This window comes from Scyliorhinus canicula, chromosome 31 (genome assembly GCF_902713615.1).
Source record: "Scyliorhinus canicula chromosome 31, sScyCan1.1, whole genome shotgun sequence".
NCBI classification, from domain to species: domain Eukaryota; kingdom Metazoa; phylum Chordata; class Chondrichthyes; order Carcharhiniformes; family Scyliorhinidae; genus Scyliorhinus; species Scyliorhinus canicula.
In genome coordinates, this window is record NC_052176.1 from 8319379 (window position 1) to 8327047 (window position 7669).

The 7669-nt window shown below is 45.2% G+C and overlaps 1 non-coding gene across 1 annotated transcript; it reads right to left on the reverse strand.

The window, feature by feature from the left end:
- Positions 1-7336: 7336 nt before the first annotated feature.
- trnas-gcu lies at positions 7337-7418 on the reverse strand. The gene has a single exon. It is a non-coding gene; the product is annotated as a tRNA-Ser (tRNA).
- Between the last annotated feature and the right edge of the window lie 251 nt (positions 7419-7669).

The following is a 7669-nucleotide window of genomic DNA, read 5'->3' on the forward strand; positions in this document are numbered from 1 at the left end:
ATGTCAGGCTAATGACGAAAGACAAAACAATTTAAGTCAGAGGACAAGCTCGAGCAAAACTAGCGACCTACCAATAAAAACTATCAACAGAGGTTAGGAGGAATTAGATAGAGAATTTGGTGAACCGGTGCGACGAGAATGGTATCTACCTCAATGTCAGTAAAACGAAGGAGATTGTCATCGACTTCAGGAAGCGTAGTGGAGAACATTCCTCTATCTACATCAATGGAAACGAAGTCGAAACCATCAAATTTTTCGGTGTCCAGATCATCAACGACCTATTGTTTCATCGAGGCGCACGATGAAACTATAATTAAGAAAGGCTATGAATGACTCTACTTTCTCAGACTAAGGAAATTTGGCATGTGAGCTGCGACTCTCACCAACCTTTATAGATGCACCAGAGAAATCACTATTTCCGGTTGTATCACAGCTTGGTATGGATAGTTCTCTGTCCAAGACCGCGGGAATCTAGAAAAGGTCATGGAAGTAGCCCAATCCATCACGCAAACCAGCCTCCCGTCCATTGACTCTGTCTACAATTCCCGTTGCCTTGGAAAGGCAGCCCGCGTAATTAAGGACCCCATGAACCCCGGACATACTCTCTTTCACCTCCTTTCGCCAAGAAAAAGATACAAAAGTTTGAGGTCATGTACCAACCGACTCAAGAACAGCTTGTTCCCTGCTGCCATCAGACTTTTAAATGGACCCAACTCGTATTAAGTTGATCGTTTCTCTACACCCTAGCTATGACTGTAACATTATATTCTGCAGTTTCTCCTTCTTTCCCTATGCGTTTTCTGTATAGCACACAAGAAAAATGTTTTTCCCTGTATACTAATACATGTTACAATAATAAATCAAATCAAAGGAATGTATTCCGATTCACAGAATCGCATGAACCAATGGTGTTCACGGTTCCATACAAATGATATAGACTACGGAGGCAGATGCACAAGTTCAACATTTGCAGGCAGTGCGAATTGTCTGTCAGTGACAGACTGTAGGTTTTAGCACTCCTTATTCATAGACTCTCAGCACCGTGTTCGGTAACGATTCTGAGACTCAGCAAACGGCATTACATTAATAATTTGAATGCTAAAAATGATTGCCAGTGAATATCTTTGTGTTTTTGCCTGATCAGGAAAATAGAAGAAGGAATAATTGCACATTTCACATTATGCATTTGCAAAAATGGGCTAAAATATTCCTCTTTGACATGTATTTCATTGGCAAAATACAGCGCCGGCAGCAGGCAGTTTCGGTATCAGTCACCTAACCAATGATTAAAATAATTCCGGCTAGCTTGAATCTAGTTCGTGATCCTCACGACAGTTCCACAATGACAGTTTCGTCCACTAATACATAGCCACCGATCTTGACATTCCCACCCTAGTTTTTCATCCACATTAAGTACAAGTCTGTAATGACAAGTTCTCCCAGTGCTATAGAGACACTGGGCTGAAGTGCTCCACTTCAGTTACTGCTATACGCTAAACACCAGTCGATAATGGTAGAAGTTCTGGGCGGAAGTGGTCCACTCCTGTTGGTGACACACACTAAGGGCAATTTTATAATGACAGATATTCCCAGTACTGTACAGATACTGGGATGAAGTGCTCCACTTCTGTTAGTGAGAGGCACGAAGTACAATTCTATTTTGAAAGGTTTTTCCACAACTGCATAGACATAGGGTTGACGTGTTTCATTTGAACAAGCGGGCTACATTCAATTCAGTGTAATAAAGCCCCTAGTACATCACAACTGCTGTGTGATAGTCTGCGCCGGTTAAAAACTAACACTCAAAGCAGTTATCCGTTAACAGCTAGTTCATTTCAATAGGTCCAAAGAAGAAAATGAAATTGAGAAGCGGAACAGGAGTAGCGCGTACCCGTTATATCGAGCAACGAACGTCTGCATTTGCATTGGGCTTTATTCGGTTTCCTTAATATCATAGAATTTACAGTGCCATTCGGCCCATCGAGTCTGCACCAGCTCTTGGAAAGAGCACCCTACCCAAAGTCGACACCCCCACCCTATCCCCACAACCCTGCAACCCCACCCTACTAAGGGCAATTTATCATACCCAATCCACCTAACCTGCACATCTTTGGACTGTGGGAGGAAACCGGAGCAAACCCACGCACACACGGGGAGGATGTGCAGACTCCACACAGACAGTGACCCAAGCCGGAATCGAACCTGGGACCCTAGAGCTGTGAAGCCATTGTGCTCTCCACAATGCTACCGTGCTGCCCATTAAATCTTTCCTGCATCATTTCTAGTTTTAATAATATCCCAGCTCCCCATACCTTCCATCCTGTCTCTCCTTGCCTTGGCATCCAGGGACGGTTTTGCTAACCTGCCTGTGTATCTACACCTAGCAGTGTTTAAAAAAAAGATAACTTAGAGTATCGTTGTTCCAATTAAGCATGGCCAATCAACCTACACTGCACATTTTTGGGTTATGGGGGTGAAACCCACGCCAACACGGGAGAATGTGTGAACTCCACACGGACTGTGACCAAGAGCCGGGATCAAACCTGGCACCTCCGCACCGTGAAGTAGCAGAGCTAACTCACTGCGCCACCGTGCTGCAAGTAGTAATCTTTTTATTGTCACAGTAGGCTCACCTTAACACCACAATAAAGTTACTGTGAAAAGCCCCTCGTCGCCACATTCTGGTGCCTGTTCGGGTACACACAAGGAGAATTCGCAGTCGGTACAGGAATTGAACCCGCGCTGCTCGCCTTGTTCTGCATTACAAACCAGCTGTCTAGCCCACTGAGCTAAAGGGAAGGTGGGGTCCTGCACTGGAGAGTTCAATATTTCTAATGATTTGAATGATATCCATCTCCTACTATCATTGCATATCAGACCACTCCTCTATTGAAATGTCTGCTGCTGATACTGAGCGCAGAGATAAGAGTGAACACAATTGCAAGAAATGTGAAAATGTTCATTCACCATGAGACTAAACCATAATTACATAATATGACACCAGAACCTTTATGAGAAACATGTATTTTGGACCTCCTATTCATCAAAATCGGCGTTGTGAAGTACGCTGCCCATTAGTCGACCTGTACAATATCAGTCTGAACGAAACGAAAAAGCAGCAGCAACTCTGACAAAGGTTTCCATCACTCTCAGCAGCTCCAATCACTTACCGGGGACGCCAATAACGGCAATGATTGTGTAGTATATTTTCTCGATACTGTCTATTGGTCGATGCATTTTCTTTGTGAAGTGAACTATCGCTTCGTGCTGCAGGCGTATCTGTAACAAACTCTGGGATGGTGCATTCCCTGATCCTTTAATTTATACCACGTGGGATCTCTTGAGAGATACAATGTTGCAAAATCTTCAACTTATTTTTTTTCTCATCAGAAAAAAGCTCCTCACGCCACGTAAATTCCCGGGTGGGATAGATTATATTTGGAGCTGTGACTGAATTGGACAATGTTGATGTTATTAATTAAATAACATCAGGTAAAAACTATGTAATGGTGATAGTTATTCCAATACAATAGGCTCCTCGCTATATCTCACAAAGCTGTGTTGGTGTCGTTAACGTTGTTGTGACAATACAGTGGTTAAAGTTCAACTATTAAACTTTCGCTCTCAGGGCTGTTTCCTGCACTCTGCGAAGTGGCTGCGCTCGTTAATTGATCATTCATAAATCACACACCAAATGTTAAAGTGCGTTTAACAGCGCCGGCACAGCCTTTGGCCACCTGGTGACGCGAATGTTTGATTTTCTCGAAAGAACCAAATTGACCCAATGATCCCGATAAGAAAAGCGAGGGACAAAAAAGAATTTCGTTTCACTTCACTTTAACGACCAAACCAAATTCGCCAGGATACAACTCTCCAATCGGATACTTCACGTTTCTCAGATTTTACACTCTCATTTCGAGACTCATAGAGTGGTTACAGACCAGGGCGAGTCCATTCCGCGCACCGTAACCATGTCAATCGCCTAGAGCTGGCGTGTAGTCCCGCGGTAAAAACAGAAAATGCTGGAAAATCTCAACAGGCTGGCAGCAGCTGTGGAGTGGGAAACAGAGAAAGGGAAGCAGGGTCATACTGGTTTTGGAACTGTAACTGTTTTTCTCTCTCCACAGATGTTGCCAGACCAGCCGAGTTATCCAACATTTTCTATTGCTCTTTCAGGATTTTACGGCATTGCGGCATTGCCCTTGTGCTCGACGCTTCAATTTATAAAGTCTGGTCCAGTATGTCTATTGTCCTGTTCGCAGTGGAGGCCAACAAACCAGAAAGAACTAAATTCACCAAATGATCCCGATAAGAAAAGCGAGGGACAAAAAATAATTTCGTTTCATTTTACTTTAACAACCAAACCAAATTCAACTGGAAGTAGGAAGCCCATTGAGTTGATAAAATAAGCTTTGCTTTTGGAGGTAATGGTAAGATGGTTTCAGCGGGTCGTGGAACTCCGTTTGGCTCGTTGGTTTAGGGGTATGATTCTCGCTTAGGGCCTTCTGCTGCGCTAAAATGCGAGAGGTCCCGGGTTTAAATCCCGGACGAGCCCTACAAATCTCTTTTTAACATCACTGCGATCGATATGGTACCATTGACTTAACTCGGGAGTAGTTTGGACGAAAAGGATGGAGGGTCCTGTTTGGGGCTTAACCACTGCTTGACACCTCTTCTTCGGCTGCCCACAGTGCAGACGAGGTGACTCAGTTGACCTCTTCCAGAATCCTCCTCTGCGCCTCAAGTGAATGAAGTTCCTCCTGTTTATCCACTGGAGGGGCTCTTCGGCAACTTGTCTGTGAAAGCAGCACCGGAAGCAGCGAGGTAGAGAGATTCCAATCGCCAGGATGCAACTCTCCAATCGGATACTTCACGTTTCTCGGATTTTACACTCTCATTTCGAGAATCATAGTGTGGTTACAGATCAGGTTGAGTCCGTTCCGCGCACCGTAACCATGTCAATCGCCTAGAGCTGGCGTGTCGTCCCGCGGTAAAAACAGAAAATGCTGGAAAATCTCAACAGGCTGGCAGCAGCTGTGGAGTGGGAAACAGAGAATGGAAAGCAGGTTCATACTGGGTTTGGAACTGTAACTGTTTTTCTCTCTCCACAGATGTTGCCAGACCAGCCGAGTTATCCAACATTTTCTATTGTTCTTTCAGGATTTTACGAACAATCTCCATTGCGGCATTGCCCTTGTGCTCGACGCTTCAATTTATAAAGTCTGGTCCAGTATGTCTATTGTCCTGTTCGCAGTGGAGGCCAACAAACCAGAAATAACCAAATTCACCAAATGATCCCGATAAGAAAAGCGAGGGACAAAAAATAATTTTGTTTCATTTTACTTTAACAACCAAACCAAATTCAACAGGAATTAGGAAGCCCATTGAGTTGATAAAATAAGCTTTGCTTTGGGAGGTAATGGTAAGATGGTTTCAGCGGGTCGTTGAGCTCCGTCTGGCTCGTTGGTCTCGGGGTATGATTCTCGCTTAGGGCCTTCTGCTGCACTAAAATGCGAGAGGTCCGGGGTTCAAATCCCGGACGAGCCCTACAAAGCTCTTTTTAACATCACTGCGATCGATATGGTTCCATTGACTGAACTCGGGAGCAGTTTGGACGAAAAGGATGGAGGGTCGGGTTTGGGGCTTAACCACTCCTTGACACCTCTTCTTCGGCTGCCCACAGTGCAGACGAGGTGACTCAGTTGACCTCTTCCATAATCCTCCTCTGCGCCTCAAGTGAATGAAGTTCCTCCTGTTTATCCACTGGAGAGGCTCTTCGGCAACTTGTCTGTGAAAGCAGCACCGGAAGCAGCGAGGTAGAGAGATTCCAATCGCCAGGATGCAACTCTCCAATCGGATACTTCACGTTTCTGATTTTTCACTCTCATTTCGAGAATCATAGAGTGGTTACAGATCAGGTTGAGTCCATTCCGCGCACCGTAACCATGTCAATCGCCTAGAGCTGGCGTGTAGTCCCGCGGTAAAAACAGAAAATGCTGGAAAATCTCAACAGGCTGGCAGCAGCTGTGGAATGGGAAGCAGGGTCATACTGGATTTGGAACTGTAACTGTTTTTCTCTCTCCACAGATGTTGCCAGACCAGCCGAGTTATCCAACATTTTCTATTGTTCTTTCCGGATTTTACGAACAATCTCCATTGCGGCATTGCCCTTGTGCTCGACGCTTCAATTGATAAAGTCTGGTCCAGTATGTCTATTGTCCTGTTCGCAGTGGAGGCCAACAAACCAGAAAGAACCAAATTCACCAAATGATCCCGATAAGAAAAGCAGCGAGGTTGAGAGATTCCCGGACGAGCCCTGTAAAGTGCTTTTTAACATCTCTGCGAGCGCTTTGGTGCCATTGTCCTGTTCGCAGTGGAGGCCAACAAATCAGAAAGAACCAAACAGGAGGATGTTCATTCAAGAGAGCCGGCTGAAGAGAATTATGGGAGAAGTGAAACCGTTAACCTGGACTGTCCTGTGGGTAGCTGAAGAAGAACACAGTAGGCTAAATAGCCTACTTCCGCTCCTGTGTTATGCCTTATTGGGAGTAGGTGCTCTGGCTGATATCGTAATCGATCTCTTCATTTGTAACATTGTAGGTAGCAGATGGGGAAGATATAAGCCATGATAGAATGGCGGAGCAGACTCGATGGGTCTAATGACTTAATTCTGCTCCTGTATTTTCTGAACTTGCCTTTTCCACGACATCGTGAGTTTCAAACTGAGGGAAAGAAACGGTTTCCAACACAGAATGTATTCTCGATTAGGGCAGTGAGTGAAATAAGCAAAGTTCTCAGCGTTTTACAATATGGTTTCGACATGTACAGTGTTCGACTATTCACCAGCCGCCAAGCCCTTAAATAAAAGCTGAAAATGGCAGCATTTTTACTCGATCTTCATGAAGTGGGACAAACTGCCAGACAACAGAAACGTTTTTGACGTGGATGGGATTGGAATCCACGTGCGTAGAGCACACTGGATTGATGTGCATCTCCTGAACCACATGGTACAACTCCTTTACTTCAATATCCGAACTTCTCACAGACAAGTAGCCGAAGGACACCTCCAGTGTACAAACAGGAGGAGGTCCATTCAAGAGAGGTGGCTGAAGAGAATTATGGGAGAAGTGAAACCGGTAACCTGGACTAGGGTAGCTGAAGAAGAACTGGTGGCTATGAGCGTTTCGGCCCCAAACGCGTCTGCCTCCGTTCGACCCTCCTGCAAGCCAACTCGATGCAATATGTCCTGACAACTTGGAATAGATTGTCACATCTGTGATTGCAGATCTGTCTTGGAAAAATGAGATACACTACCGTGAAACAATGGACGAAAAATCGACGAGGGTGGGATTCGAACCCACGCGTGCAAAGCACAATGGACTAGCAGTCCATCGCCTTAACCACTCGACCACCTCGTCCCACATCTTTGCAGGTCAATCCGCCTAATTTCGGTCACCATCGATGAACTGATGGAAATTGAAATGAAATGAAATGGAAAGCGCTATTGTCACAAGTAGGCTTCAAATGAACGTACTGTGAGAAGCCCCTAGTTGCCACATTCCAAAGCATGTTCAGGGAAGCAGTTACGGGGATTGAACCGTGTTGCTGGCCTGCCTTGGTCTGCTGTGAGAGCCAGCGAATTAGCCCTCTGCTAAAGAGCCCCAGTATC